The sequence below is a fragment of the Clarias gariepinus genome, chromosome 7 (genome assembly GCF_024256425.1).
Source record: "Clarias gariepinus isolate MV-2021 ecotype Netherlands chromosome 7, CGAR_prim_01v2, whole genome shotgun sequence".
Taxonomy (NCBI): domain Eukaryota; kingdom Metazoa; phylum Chordata; class Actinopteri; order Siluriformes; family Clariidae; genus Clarias; species Clarias gariepinus.
The window spans coordinates 29,024,049-29,040,806 of NC_071106.1; positions in this window are offsets into that span (position 1 = coordinate 29,024,049).

Here is a 16,758-nt window from a genome sequence, read left to right on the forward strand (position 1 = left end):
TCATCACAGTACAGAGACAGCGCTCGTTAAAGTAGTAAATGACATTCTATTGGCCTCTGATCAGGGTTGTGTAACTATGCTTGTATTACTTGACCTCAGTGCAGCTTTTGACACTGTTGATCACGCTATTCTTCTTCACAGATTAGAAAATGTAGTGGGAATTAAGGGTACAGCCCTCTCCTGGCTCAGATCCTATCTGACCCATCGTTATCAGTATGTAGACTTAAATGGTGATTATTCTGCATGTTCTCTAGTGGAGTTTGGCGTTCCGCAGGGTTCAGTTTTAGGTCCACTGCTTTTTTCCCTTTACATGCTTCCTCTGGGCAACATAATCCGTAAGCATGGTATTAGTTTTCATTGTTATGCTGACGATACACAGTTATATGTCTCAGCAAAACCTGATGAGAAAAAACAGCTTACTAAAATTGAGCAATGTGTGCAGGACATAAGAAATTGGATGCTAATTAACTTCCTTCTGCTAAATCCGGATAAGACAGAAGTTCTAGTCATAGGACCGCATACAGCTAGGAGTAAAATTTTAGATCACACCGTAACTTTAGATGGCCTTTCTGTTCCATCAAATGCAACAGTGAAAGACCTTGGTGTGATTATTGATTCCAGCCTTTCATTTGAAGCACATGTAGATAATATTACCAGGATAGCATTCTTTCACCTCAGAAATATTGCCAGAATAAGAAATTTATTGTCGCTAAACGACGCAGAAAAACTAGTTCATGCTTTTATCACCTCTAGGTTGGACTATTGTAATGCCTTACTGTCTGGTTGTTCAGCTAGATGCATAAATAAGCTTCAGCTAGTCCAGAATGCAGCAGCGAGAGTCCTCACCAGAACCAGAAGATATGAGCACATCACCCCTATCTTATTTTCACTCCATTGGCTCCCTGTGAAATTTCGCATTGATTTTAAAATACTACTCTTGACATATAAAGCATTAAATGGTCTCGCGCCGCAGTACCTGAGCGAACTGCTAGTGTCTTACAATCCGCCACGCCTACTTCGATCAAAGGATGCAGGCTGCTTGTCAGTACCGCGTATTATGAAAAATACAGCTGGAGGCAGAGCTTTTTCTTACAAAGCCCCAAAGTTATGGAATAGTCTTCCAAATAGTGTTCGGGACTCAGACACAGTCTCAGTGTTTAAGTCCAGGCTAAAAACCTATTTATTTAGCCAAGCATTTTTATAAATAGATTTGCCATAGGTAAAGGAGCAGATCTGGGGGACTCATGGACGTAGAGTATTATGGTGAACTGGTATGTTTGGATGCTGTCTTCCTCACTCTCATTGATCACTCAGGTTTGCTGACGGTGAGGTGATTGTTTGCTTTACATGTCAGGAAGCCCTCATGTTTGTGTTTCCTTCTGGCTCTCCCTTTTAGTTATGCTGTCATAGTTAGTTCTGCCGGAGTCTCTGCTTGCACTCTACAGTTAATATACATTCACATTATACATTGTGTGACTGTGACCATACCTAACTGCCATCTCTCCTCTTCTTCTCTTTCCCCCCCTCTTTCTTTTTCCTCTCTCCTCCTGTCCCCCCTTTCACTCTTTCTCTCTCTCTCTGTCGAGCTACACATGTCGTTCCTGAGCTGCCAGTGATCCAGACTCCCTCTGCCCTCCGGACCTGTCTGACCCATCCTGGTGCCCCGCTTCTGGCTGAAGATCTCGTCACATGGATGCCCCGTGTGTCTCTCTGGGATGCGTCTGGTGTCTGGGAATGATTCTCTCTACCTAGAAAATGGTTCTGGCCTTGACTGGTGTTGGCAACTGTTTCTCTGGGGACTTGACAGTTCGATAGTTCATGACTGGAACTTCTTACAAGTCTACCTGAGTCTTCAATAACTACCTGGACTCCATATTAACATCAATTAACATCAGCTATTATAGCTGAACTGCCTCCCACCCTACACACTGTATTAATGCAGATCATTTACTGCTTTCTGTTTCACCCAAATGAGGATGGGTTCCCTGTTGAGTCTGGTTCCTCTCAAGGTTTCTTCCTATTACCATCTCAGGGAGTTTTTCCTTGCCACTGTCGCCCTCGGCTTGCTCACCAGGGACAAACTGACCATTTTGATTCATACAAATTCACATTTCATACAAACCCAAATAATTCTTTTGACTATGTAAAGCTGCTTTGCGGCAATGAAAATTGCTAAAAGCGCTATACAAATAAAATTGAATTGAATTGAATTGAATTGAACTATAGAAAAGCTCTTAGTGTAGCTAGATCAACATATCTCTCCACTCTTATAGAAAATAACAAAAATAATCCTAGATTTTTATTTAATGCTGTAGCCAAATTAACCAGAAATAAGACTACTGCAGAAATCTCCACAACAACATCATGCAATAGTGAGAACTTCATGAACTATTTAATAATAAAATTGTAAATATTAGGCATAAAATTGTGTAATTGATGCAGATGTTAATCTAGCCATGTCAGATCAGAACCTAGAATACTTTACTCCCCTTGAAGAGAATGAACTAATTTCACTCATCTCTTCTGCAAATTCATCAACCTGTATATTAGATCCTGTACCGACACATTTTCTTAAACAGATAGTACCAGCAATAACAGAACCCCTGTTGAGAATAATTAATTCTTCACTTAGCATTGGTTATGTTCCAAAATCTTTTAAATTAGCAGTTATCAAACCAATAATTAAGAAACCTGACCTCGACCCCTGTCAGCTGTCCAGTTACAGGCCAATATCAAACCTCCCCTTTATCTCTAAGATTCTGTAAAAGATAGTAGCGGAGCAGCTATGCTCATATCTACATAGAAATGGCATACATGAACTGTATCAGTCAGGATTTAGGCCTCATCACAGTACAGAGACAGCACTCGTTAAGGTAGTAAATGACATCCTATTGGCCTCTGATCAGGGTTGTGTAACTATGCTTGTATTACTCGGCCTCAGTGCAGCTTTTGACACCGTTGATCACGCTATTCTTCTTCACAGATTAGAAAATGTAGTAGGAATTAAGGGTACAGCCCTCTCCTGGCTCAGATCCTATCTGACCCATCGTTATCAGTATGTAGACTTAAATGGTGATTATTCTGCATGTTCTCTAGTGGAGTTTGGCGTTCCGCAGAGTTCAGTTTTAGGTCCACTGCTTTTTTACATTTACATGCTTCCTCTGGGCAACATAATCCGTAATCATGGTATTAGTTTTTATTGTTATGCTGACGATACACAGTTATATGTCTCAGCAAAACCTGATGAGAAAAAACAGCTTACTAAAATTGAGCAATGTGTGCAGGACATAAGAAATTGGATGCTAATTAACTTCCTTCTGCTAAATCCGGATAAGACAGAAGTTCTAGTCATAGGACCGCATACAGCTAGGAGTAAAATTTTAGATCACACCGTTACTTTAGATGGCCTTTCTGTTCCATCAAATGCAACAGTGAAAGACCTTGGTGTGATTATTGATTCCAGCCTTTTATTTTAAGCTCATAATATTACCAGGATAGCATTCTTTCACCTCAGAAATATTGGCACGATAAGAAATTTATTGTCGCTAAACGATGCAGAAAAACTAGTTCATGCTTTTATCACCTCTAGGTTGGACTATTTTAATGCCTTACTGTCTGGTTGTTCAGCTAGATGCATAAAATATGCTTCAGCTAGTCCAGAATGCAGCAGCGAGAGTCCTCACTAGAACCAGAAGATATGAGCACATCACCCCTAACTTATCTTCACTGCATTGGCTCCCTGTGAAATTTCGCATTGATTTTAAAATACTACTCTTGACATATAAAGCATTAAATGGTCTTGCGCCGCAGTACCTGAGCGAACTGCTAGTGTTTTACGATCCCCCATGCCTTCTTTGATCAAAGGATGCAGGCTGCTTGTCAATACCGCGTATTATGAAAAATACAGCTGGGAACAGAGCTTTTTCTTACAAAGCCCCAAAATTATGGAATAGTCTTCCAAATAGCGTTCGGGACTCAGACACAGTCTCAGTGTTTAAGTCCAGGCTAAAAACCCATTTATTTAGCCAAGCATTTTTATAAATAGATTTGCCATAGGTAAAGGAGCAGATCTGGGGGACTCATGGACGTAGAGTATTATGGTGAACTGGTATGTTTGGATGCTGTCTTCCTCACTCTCATTGATCACTCAGGTTTGGTGACGGTGAGGTGATTGTTTGTCCTACATCTCAGGAAGCCCTCTTGTTTGTGTTTCCTTCTGGCTTTCCCTTTTAGTTATGCTGTCATACTTAGTCCTGCCGGAGTCTCTGCTTGCACTCTACAGTTAATATACATTCACATTATACATTGTGTGACTGTGACCATACCTAACTGCCATCTCTCCTCTTCTTCTCTCCCCCCCCCCTCTTTCAATAATATTATTATATTATAATATTATATAATATATGTATAAATATATTCATAATATAGTAATATATAATATAGTTATATTTAACTAATATCTTTGATATATTAAATGTGCACTTACTCGTGGTTCTCTAGCAAGCGCGAAACTGAACGAAACCCGCGTGTCTTTCTTGTGCACGACACCAGTGATGCAGCCACAGTCCTAAACAAAAACGAAAATTGAAACTGCTTTTTGTAATTACCAGAACATCTTAAGCTGACAATAAACAGCAACAAGAATGGACGCGCATACAAATTTCAAATCAAATCCAAATTTTATTTGTCACATACACAGTCATACACAGTACGATATGCAGTGAAATGCTTATACAACCGCCGGTGACGTAAGAAATAAATATGGATAAAATAAATTTAACTAGTAAAATAAACTGTACAAATAAGGGCATAATAAAAATATTACAAAATATAGAAATATAGAAGAAAAAAAAGTATATATATCAAATTTAAAAGTGGCCAATGGTTTTGCAAATATGCATAAAAAGTGAATTATTAAAGTGTCTTGTGCAATGGTCCAGAATGAGAATATAAATACGTAGTGCAAGTGTGTATGAATGTGTCCATGATTGTCCAGTCAATGTTGGGAGTTTAAAAACATGTTATTAGTCCTGTGTGGTGGTGTAATTGAGAGACCTTATCGCCTGCGGGAAGAAGCTCCATCTCAGTCTTTCTGTGTTGGCCTTCAGGGAGCGGAATCGCTTCCCAGACCGCAACAGAGAGAACAGTCTATTGTTGGGATGGCTGGGGTCCTTCACGATCTTCCTGGCTTTGGTCCAGCACGGCTTGCTGTAGATCAAGTGTGGGTCAGGGAGCTTGAAGCGGATGATGCGCTCAGCTGATTGCACCACCCTCTGTAGAGCTCATCTGTCCTGCATGGTGCTGTTACCAAACCAGATCGTGATGTTTCCCATCAGGATGCTCTCTATGGTACAGAAGTAGAGATTTCTGAGCACCTTAGAGGCAGTCTGAAGTCTTTCAAACGTCTGAGGTGGTAGTGATGCTGTCGGGCCTTTTTTACTATGGTGTTGATGTGACAGGACCATGACAGGTCCTGCGTGATGTGAACACTGAGGTATCGGAAGCTGTCCACTCCTCCATTGGGCTCTCATTGATGATGGGGGTCTGGTAGTTCCTCTCCTGCTTTGTACTAAAGTCCACTATCAGCTCCTTTGTCTTGCTGACGTTCAGGAGGAGATTGTTCCTCTGGCACCAGTCCTCCAGATATCCAATCTCCTCTAGGTAGGCCGACTTAACATTGTTGGTGATCAGGCCCACCACGACAGTGTTGTCAGCAAACTTGATGATGGCGGTGGAGTTGGTAGTGGCCATGCAGTCATGGGTACAGCACGGGGCTCAGAACACAACCCTGGGGGGCTTCAGTGCTGAGAGTGAGTGAGGCTGAGACATGTCTGCCCATCCTTACTGCCTATGGTCTGCCAGTCAGAAAATCGGACATCCACTGACACATTGATGAGCTGAGTCCCAGGTGCTTCAGCTTGGTGTGGAGGGAATTGTAGTATTAAATGCAGAGCTGTAGTCGATGAAGAGCATTTTAACATAATTCCCTTTCCTAGTGTCCAGGTGAGTAAGTGATGTGTGGAGATGTGAGATTGCATCGTCTGTGGAACGGTTCAGGCAGTATGCAAACTGTAGTGTGTCCGGTAGTGAAGAAATGATGAAGTCTCTGACCAGGCATTCAAAGCACTTCATCATTACTGAGGTGAGGGCTACAGGGTGATAATTGTTGAGATAAGCAGGATGAGTTTTTTTCAAGATGGGAACAATGATGGACTCTTTGAAGCACTTGGGGATCACCAACTGAGAAAAAGACATGTTGAATATCTCTGTGAACACAGGTGCTAGCTGGTCTGCGCAGGCTCTGAGAATATGACCTGAGATGCCGTCTGGTCCTGCTGCTTTCCTGGTGTTCACTCTCTTGAAGGCTCTCCTCAAGTTGTGCTCGGTGATGATGAGCGCATTTCTGGTGCTAGGGGTGTCTTCCTGTCTTCAGCCGTTAGTGCCACTAGCATTAGCATCGCTAGCATCTTTAGCTGCAGCCTCAAGCGGGCATAGAAAGTATTCAGCTCGTCTGCCAGAGACACGTCCTCGTTCGTCATACCGGATGTTGGTGCTTTATAGTCCCTTCTTGTCCTTAGTCCCTGCCACAGGCTCCTAGAGTCACCCTGTTGGAGTTGTGACTCTAGTTTTCTCCTGTAGCCCTTTTCACTGCCTTTCAGACGTTATACGACGCAGCCTAGTACAGTTCCATGTCCCCCAATGCAAGTCCCGCGTTGAAGGCAGTGATGCGAGATCTCAGAGCGTCGCGGATACCCCAATGTGAACTTCTAAGGTAGATGAAAAGGACGACACATGATGGACAGTAGTTCCAGATTTGGTGTGCAGGAGCGTGTAAGTGGAACAATGCTTGTGCTCTTGCACCAGCTGTTGTTCACCATTAAACACACGCCGCCTCTTCTTGACTTCCCCGAGTCCCGCGTCCTGTCCATGCGGTAAATTGAGAAGAACTCGGCCGTCTGGATGGCGTGGTCCGGCACCGCTGGGGTGAGCCACGTCTCAGTAAAGCAGAGGAGATTGCAGTCCCGAATGTCTCTCTGGAAATTTACCCTGGCCCTGAGGTCATCGAGCTTGTTCTCCAGTGACTGGACGTTGGTGAGCAGGATGCTAGGCAGAGGTGTGCGGTGTGCATGGGCTCTCAGCCTGTTCCTGACGCCGACTCGTTTCCCTCGGGGCCGCCGCTTTGCGTCATTCGTAAAGAACAGCTGGTGCACAATTTGGCCATTTGAAACACGGTCTAAACAATACAAAACATATATATATATATATATATATATATATATATATATATAGTTACGTCCAAGGACGTATTAATTAATTTTTTATTGTGTCTGGTGTAGTTGTTCTCAAAGCCCTGTCTTCTGCTCTCCAGGTTTTTTTTGTCTCTCTCTCTCTCACTCTACCAGGGAGCTGATTGCAGCTCCAGCTGCAGGAGGTTAACACCAAGCAGGAAAACAGCTTAAAAGCAGATCTCAACAGTCAGCAGACGAGAAATTCTCCAGAGTTTTCGGGTGTCCTGCTTAGTACAATTTGTTGTTGAGCTTTACCTTTACCATCATAACCGGTTGTACCTTATTTTCCATCTCTTCTCCTGTTTTGGCTTAGCTGTTTCTATTAGTTGCAGAGATTGTTGCTGAATGTGTAAAGGTTAACCCTGAATTAAAAAACTTAACCTCCAACCTCAAGCATTGTGGCTTTGAGCGTTGCAGATTCAACGCTCAAAGCCACAATGCCCCCCTCCCATTTTCCTCCTGTTTTTCTTCAGTTAGTCAGGAAGTGAGTGTATATTTTTGTTGTTGATTTGCTTTTGTTTTGTGAAATTATTAAGCTGAACCACTCCTAAGTTAGAGGGGAATTTTTGTTTGTTGTTTTCTTGCCTGGCTGCTTCTGAACTTATGTTCCCATCCTTGTTTGATTACTTTGTTACAATAAAAAAGACTATAAAGATAATTGTTGTCTTAGTGGTATGACGGCAGGACTACCGACATACAGTAAAAGCTCATTCACATAATGCTACATTTCTTCATCCCCTAGACACTGTGTTGGACGTAACATTATTTGGGGGCTCGTCCCTTTCAAACTTTATTGCTCAGTTGAGAGCTGGTACTTTTACTAATTTGTTGGTGTTGTGTGAAAAATTTTTTAGGAGTGCATTTTGCATTTGACCATTCTGCCAAACAACAGAATCACATAATAAAGTTTTGTAGCTTGTCTAAATGTAATTTTTTATTTTTTTTGGCTGCTTCAATTTTTTTTAAGGTGAGGGCAGAGTGTGTGAAATGGATTTTGATCTTGTGGCATTTACTCTTTCACTAACGAAGTTTTTAATCGATGCAAAAAAGACTTGTTGTTAATTGCTGAGTTTTTCAATGTCAAGGTAACTAGGGGTGCTGTGAAAGCGGTTATCAAAAAGGAGTTATATAGTGATTAAGTGAGTACAGGTGTTTTACCCGTTGAAGATGTGGTAGGAAAAGAAACTTCTGCTTCAGGCATTCTTGTTCCTGCTGTGTCTCAATTAGATCCACTGACTGCAATTAAGTTAAAAGAGCTTGACGTGGAGCTTAAAAGGCAAGAACATAATATTAAAGTGGTACAGCTCCATACTCGTGAGGTTGAGGCAAATAGAGACATTAAGCTTAAAACACTTGAGTTGGAAGCAGCTGCTTTAAGCAGAAAGCCTCCTGTTTCTCACCCACGCACTAGGGTTCCTTCCTCACCAATGTTTCAGCATGACCAGTCACAATCTAGTACATTTAACCTTGATACCGTAAGTAGTGGCCAGCCAAACTTTGACGTTGTGAAGTATGTAAAATTAGTTCCTCCTTTTAGAGAGTCGGAGGTGGATTCATACTTCATTGCTTTTAAACTAATTGCTGCTAAGTTAGAATGGCCAAAAGACGTGGGGGCTTTTGCTTCAGTGTAATTTAGCAGGTAAGGCCCAGGAAGTCTGCTCTTTTCTTCCAATTGAGCAGTCTCTAAATTATGAGATTGTCAAAGCTGCAGTATTGAGAGCTTATGAGTTGGTTACCGAAGCGTACCGCCAGCGGTTCCGAAATGTAATGAAAACAGCCAAACAGACATGTAGAGTTTGCACGAGAGAAGAAATCCCTTTTTAAAAAGTGGTATTTCGCAAATAAAGTGACTAGTTTTGAGCAGTTACAGGAACTTGTTTTACTTGAAGACTTCAAAAAAAAACGTGCACCTGAGTCTATAGTTGTCCACTTGAATGAGCAAAAGGTAGTCACGCTTTCTGAAGCTGCTGTAATAGCAGATGAGTTTGTACTTACGCATACAGTGGGACCATGTTCCCATCTTCACGTCAGTCTAGAAGACTGTATGCAGAGAGGTATGCAGAGAAGAAAACTCCTAATGTGTCCAGAGAAGTTGCAGACAAGGGTCGTAAGGCTGATGCAAAACCCTTTAGTAGCAAACGCGTGTGTTTCTACTGTTTAGATCCAGGGCATTTAATTTCCGATTGTAGAGCATGAAAACAAAAAAGTATGAAATTATTAAGCTGAACCACTCCTAAGTTAGAGGGGAATTTTTGTTTTTTGTTTTCTTGCCTGGCTGCTCCTGAACTTATGTTCCCATCCTTGTTTGATTACTTTGTTAAAATAAAAAAGACTATAAAGATAATTGTTGTCTTTTTGGTACGACGGCAGGACCCCCGACATACAGTAAAAGCTCATTCACATAATGCTACGTTTCTTCATCCCCTAGACACTGTGTGGGACGTACAGATGGAGCCACGCCAAATAGCCGCGGCCGTGTGAATTGCGTACGAATGGCGTACGGCTGCCCTATGCACGCCGTAATCTCCCCTCCTTTTTCTTCGAGAAAGGCGTGTCAAGATTTCACAGTAAACACGCCCATTCAAGCCCTATTTATGCATTTACCTGGTTCCACCACTAGATGGCGCTTCGTTCTCAACGACACGTTAACACAAGCCAGCAATTTAGCTGCGCTGAGTTGCAATCACGTGATTTTAACAACCCGCTCCCACCCCCACCGAACTGACGCTACCAAACTGCACTAGAGATGAAGATGGCGGCTTAATGGACTATTCGCGGTAAGTGGTGTTTTAATTTATAAAATTTGTTTGGGATTGGTTTAAAGTTTATTTCCCAGTTTAGTTTTTTTATCGGCCATTTTGAAAATCACTGGCAGCACCAGCAGCGGTCAGATGTAACTTTAGATAACTTAATGAGCTGTTTACCAAGTCTGGAGTTAACATTACAGCTTACTGTCAGTGTCACAAACACACAATGTCACTCCTCTTGAACTAAAAAGACACTAAAGCTTCGAAAATACTCTTAATGTCCCTATTACAAAAGCTGCACTACCGGATGAAGTGTGTTTGTGCTCTATAAAAATGCCTTTAGAATCTGACTGCGTGCTGTCTGGATAAATTCAGCATTTATTTATTCTTTGGGTAAGAGTTAATCTGCAGGTTATATCTGTGAATATAATGTGATTCAGTTCATTAAGGACACAAGCTGAGGATAGATGTACAGGAGCTCGCGAGCTAAACGCTCATAACCCGGTTTATATTTTTCTCAGTTTGGCCGTGACTTTGCGCGGTAGCGCGAGCGCTTAGTTACCGAGATGGATAAACACTCTGAAGTGTTTATCAGTTAAGGAGTGTGAGGAGGTGTGTGTGTGGGGAGGTGTGTGAGGAGGTGTGGGGGGCTTCAGTACTGGGTAAGTTATAGTTTGGCTTCAGAGATGAACTAATATATACGAGTGTTATATTGCCTAACTTATTTGTATGAAAAGCGCATTTTAATTTAATGCAGACGATAATACAGACAAACCGGGGTTAACACTAACAAAGTTCAATGGTTAAAGTTATCCCAGTTTATTTACATTCCAGAATTCTACAAAACAGTATTTTACACACTCTGTGGTGTAGGTTTACTAATATCTTTTATATTTATTACAACTAGATATTCTGTAACGTTTATTTATCTTTGTCTTCACTAAATACTCCTGTTTTCTTTAATCAGAGCTCCGCCCTGGAGGATTGGGGGGTCAGACGGATGACGGTTGGCCTTTTGGAGCTACTGGAGGAGCCTGAACAAGCTGTTGAGGGAGCTGTAGGAGGGATGACGTCACAGTGCAACAGCTTTAGAATGATGTTTGGTCAGGTCTACTGTATGTTCTGAACATAGAATTGCAAAACGTCTGATACTTTAGGGGGAAAACAAAGAATTAAACAGTTCCATCTTTAATATAAAAAAAAAAAAAAAAGATATTTTAATATAAAAGAACCAGATAGAGACTGATAAGCGGCTGGTGTTATCCGGATATTTTAATGACCTTTAAGCAAAAATTTAACATGTTTTTACCTGTTTTATACAAATTATTGTTTTACCTTTGACTAGTTTTGGAAGAATAAATTTTATTTTTAAAGTCATGTGTGCGTGTTTTAATTGTTGGGGGATTGTTTGTGTATTTAAAAATACATTTACTTAAACCAACAACTTCAATGTGCAAAAATGGGACCCGACGTTGTTTTAAATAGTCAAAGAGTTAGGCTAATTATAATGATAATAATAATAATTATTATTATTATTATTATTATTATTACTGGTTATAGAAACTTATTAAAACAACAGTTAAACACTTGATCATATTGTGGCGTGGGTGGGGTTTGACAGACGACCATCATGCTTTGCGGGAGGGGTTATGATGTGTTCACCGTGTGGGGAAAGGTGTTTGGGGTAGTGGCTTCGGCCAGGTTGTGTGTGTGTGTGGGCGTGGATGTCTGTTTAGTGACCGTGGAATGTGCTGTTGCTCAATAAAGTACTCCCAGCCATTTGCATTGGGCAGCCAGGAAGCTCACTTGTCTCTCCAAGTTCTGCTTAGCGGTAAAAACGCTACATTTGGTGTCAGAAGTGGGATGGAGAGTAACGGCTTAGAGCGCACCCCAGAGCAAGCTACAGCTCCGTGAGCCGGCGAGGCGACCTGCAGCTGCACCTGCCGTCCTACAACGGCGCTGTCGAGCCCCACGTATTCATCGCCCAGGTGGAGCTAGCCGCTGACTTTGCGGGCTGGTCCCCGGCGGAAACAGCCGTCCGGGTGGCCTTCTCGCTGGAGGGCGAAGCACTCCGGGCGTTGGAAGACCGAAGGCCGGAGCCGGATGAGCGGAAGGACTGGGCGAAGTTGCGGAAGTCGCTCCACTTCCGGTTCGGCGCGAATGACCGTAACGAGGCCGCGTGCGAGGAGCTGGCAACCCGCGTGCGGAGCGCCTCCGAGCCACTAGGGGCGTTCGCCATGGACCTGAGATCTCTCGCACGCCGGGGCTACCCGGAATTCGGGCCCGTCCAGCAGGAAGAGCTAGCACGGCGTGTGTTCCTGCGGGGAATTCGGCCGTCGCGGCTTCGCGAGCACATCCGGTTGGCGGCACCGGCTTCCCTGTTTGAGGCGCTGCGCGAAGCCGAGCGCGCAGAGCCCATCATGGCAGACCACCACGCCGAAAGAGCCGAGCGTTTTCCCGTGGCTCGGGGCCGCTCGGTAGGTGAACCTAGCCGGGGACAGGGCTACCCGTCGCGGCTAGGCCTCGACTCAGCCTCTGAGATTCCACGACCACGCCGAGGCCAGGGACTGACGGATTACCGCTGCGACGTTCTCAGGCCTGAGGACAACGTACTCCAGCAGCCGTTAAAACTAGCCGAGGAGAAGCCGGCTCCTACAGCCGTCTTTGCTTCCCCAACGGCCGGGTTCAACTTCCGGTCAGGACGCGTAGGAAATCGCGCGGGTGTCTACGTGAACTGTGGCCTGGACAACGTTTTGCTACGGGCGCTCGTGGACACTGGCTCTACGGTTTCGCTGCTGCGCTGGGGAGTATTAGATCAAGGCGAGCGCGGTTGTATGCTGCCGGACCCGGCTTTGAGCATTCGCACCGTATCGGGAAGTTATTTGAAGATACGGGCCTGTCGCACGGTGCTAATACAAGTAGGTGCAATCATTCTTTCCCATCCGTTCTTTGTGGCAGACATCGAGGATGATTGTATCTTGGGTTTAGACATTTTGGAAAGGTGGGGTGCGGTACTGAATCTCGTGGACGGAACTCTGCGCAGTAACTTCGGGTTAGCCAGGTTGCTAGTGCCCAAAGCGCAGCCGGACGGGTTAGAAGCACGCACCAGGGGGGCGGAACTTCCGGTGGACGCGCCATGTAAACATCCGGTAGCCGACCGAGCTAGGATAATGGCCGAGCTAATGCAGCGTAGCAGTGTAGGACTTAGCCAGTCACAGACCGACACCGTGAAGTCCCTTTTGCACGAGTTCGCGGATATTTTCGCGGTAGATGAGCGCGAGTGCACACATACCAATCTGGTACAGCACACGATCGATACGGGTAACGCAGCGCCTGTTCGGCTACAGCCGAGACGCCTCCCATTAGCTAAACGAGCTATCGCCGAGCAGAAGCTGCGTGAGATGGCCGACTCGGGCGTCATAGAGCCAGCGTCCGACCGTGGTCTTCACCCGTTGTGCTCGTAAGAAGGACGAATCGTGGCGGTTTTGTGTGGACTACCGGCGGTTAAACGAGGTGACGCATAAAGATTCTTATCCGTTACCGCGGATAGATGACGCGCTGGAGCACGTTGCGGGCTCGGCGTGGTTCAGCTTGTTGGATTTGCGTAGCGGGTATTGGCAAGTAGAGCTCGCCCCGGAAGCACGACCAAATACCGCGTTCTCGATCGGCCAAGGGCTATGGCAATTTCGGCGCATGCTGTTCGGCCTCTGTAACGCGCCAGCAACGTTCGAACGGTTGATGGAGAAAGTGTTGACGGATATTCCTCGCAACCGTTGTGTCGTTTACCTGGACGATTTATTGGTGCACGGCAAGGAGTTTGAGGTCGCGCTAGCTAACTTATGTGAAGTATTTTTGGCTATCCGGCGGGCGAATTTGCGGCTCACCCCCAAAAAGTGCCAGCTGTTGCCGCGGGAGACGGGTTTTCTAGGACACGTAATTAGTGCTAGAGGTATTGCCACCGATCCAGCAAAAATTGCCGCCGTGCAGAATTGGCCTGAACCGCTAAATGTGTCACAACTGCTCACCTTCCTCGGGTTAGCCTCTTACTATCGCCGGTTTGTGAAGGATTTTGCCACGATCGCCAGTCCGCTGCACGGGCTCACAAGAAAGAATCAGCCGTTTCGGTGGGACAGGGTGCACGCGCGTGCTTTTACTCGGTTACGAGAAGCTTTGGTCATGTCGCCCGTTCTCGGATATCCTGATACATCTCGTATGTTTATCCTCTACACGGACGCAAGCGATGTAGGGCTGGGGGCCGTCCTGTCTCAGGTTTCCGAGGGTAAAGAGCATGCTATAGCTTACTTCAGCCGCGCGTTGTCAGGACCGGAGAGGAACTACTGCGTCACCTGGCACGAGCTGCTAGCGGTCGTCGCGGCCCTTAAACATTTTAGGCCATATTTATACGGGCAATCCTTCCTGCTGCGGACCGATCACGCTTCGCTGATGTGGCTGCTTAGTTTTAAAGAGCCCGAGGGGCAGTTAGCGCGATGGCTCGAGCGGTTGCAGGACTACCATTTTACCGTTCAGCACCGAGCGGGAAAACTGCATGCCAACGCCGACCGTGCCGCAAAGAGCGTTGTCGGCACTGCGAGCGGGTGGAGGAGCGCGTGGGTGATCGCGACATCGAACACTCTCCAACCCCCGTGAAGCCGAATGTTCTCCCTGCGCAGTCCTCCGAAGCCCCCGTCGGTAATCAGCCGTCCGATCCGGTGTGCAGCCGAGTTATCGCGTCGCATAAACCATCGCCTGTAGCCGTTTCGCCTGTGCCCCAGATGGACTGTGATCAGCTAACTGCCGAGCAGGAGAGGGATCCGGCGCAGCCAGGAAGCTCACTTGTCTCTCCAAGTTCTGCTTAGCAGTAAAAACGCTACAATATGTATTTCTCAGTATAAAAGTTTTGGGTTTTTTTAAGAACTCCCTTAAAAGAGCAAAGACAAACTTAGAAGGAGTGGAAGGTAAGAAACCTCAGTGGAGAATACTGACTGTGACATGGTGCTAATTGCTCTGTGTGTGTGTGTGTGTGTGTGTGTGTGTTTGGCGGGGGGAGGGGTACTTCAGACTTACTTGTCTCTGCCCAAATGTTTGTGTTAAAGCAACGGAGAAATGCCGGAGCGCGCACACACACACACCTCTCATCCACAAACGCTTTAACTGTTGTCTTGTAAATCGTTGATTAAACCTATGAACACAGCTGTTCAGCATCAGTCCTAAACACAAGCGCAGGGTATGTTTTTGTCCGTAATTAAAAGACACCAATATGTTAATAATTTACACAATGATAACATGTTGTTTATGTTTAATCTTTATTTTGCGGGAAAAGGTAATAAGCAATATTTAAAATAAAACAAACCAGGAAGTAAGTGTTTCATACATTAAGGTGCTGTGTATAACTAAGTGCCCCAACAGACATAGCAACAGTATGTGCGCTGTGGGGGATTGGAAGGTGAACGAAGATAATCATTTACAAGACAAAAGACGTTCAGAGGTGTGTTATGCCCTAAAACGCCCCCCCCCCCCCCGGCACGGATTGCCCCCATTACGCAATCGCTATCTTCAAAGAAAAGCTGCCGCCCCTTTTCATTTAAATGCTATAGCGAGTGTTTTTTCCTTCCCTCCGCTCGGTTTTGTGAACACAGTTGCGTTCAGTAACACGATGGAACCAATTACCTAAACAGCAGCAACAACAACCATTATGATCACACTTTGTTGAATTAATATTGCTTAAATATTTTGCAGCTCTGTCCTTTTTGCATTGCTACGTGTTTATTTACTTCCTTTTCGCATCGCACGTATAATGCACTCTAAAATCGACACTATCAAACTTGGAAATGATATAATATCAAATCAAACATCACGTTATAAAAAGTAACGAATTTGTCACTACTCTTCTCTCATGCAGCACAGCTAAAAAGATAATAAAAATTACACCAAAGTGCTGCAGGTTTGGTGTCTGTGAGCTTTTCCTAATCAGAGTTACACGGGGGGCATTTTGTGGCTGCTCCAGTTACACTCTACTTAGATATTACACAGAGGGGAGTTAATTTTTGTTTTCTTCATCCTAGCTTAATTTCATCTCATGAAATAATAGTAAGTTTTGGAGTTTTGGTATGAGTTCATCTCCCCAGCCAGTGTTGGGACAGGGTAGCATCGTGGCAGGATTGGTGTAACTTTTCTTATCTTTTTAGCCGTGCAGCGTAAGAGAAGAGTAGTGACAAATTCATTACTTTCGTTACTAGACATGGTCTATTTTGTCTGCAAGTGAAATACATCGATACGTTAATAATTTACACCACGATAACATTACTGCAGAAGGAGCCAGAGACGTGACTTTGAGACGTTCACAGTATATTCGAACCATAGACAGTGTTTATTTTGCAGAACATTACAAAACAGCCATGTCCAATAAAACAGTGCATCTTTAATAAGCCACATTGGTTTCGAGTCAGTAGTAAAATTAACGAAAGACTGAGAAGCCCCGTAAACTTGACCCTGACAATAATAGTCGATCTTATATTTATGTTTATATATATATATATATATATATATATATATTTTTTTTTTTTTTTTTTTTTTTTTTTTTAATGTTCGAATTAACGTTTCAGGGTAGCCTATATAATTTGTCTTGTCATCTGTTTACAGCGTTGGCTGATTTTGTGATTGAGACCCATGGGTTACATTGAAATATTTTTATTAGTAGTAGTAAGCCAGGCTTTAGTAACCCT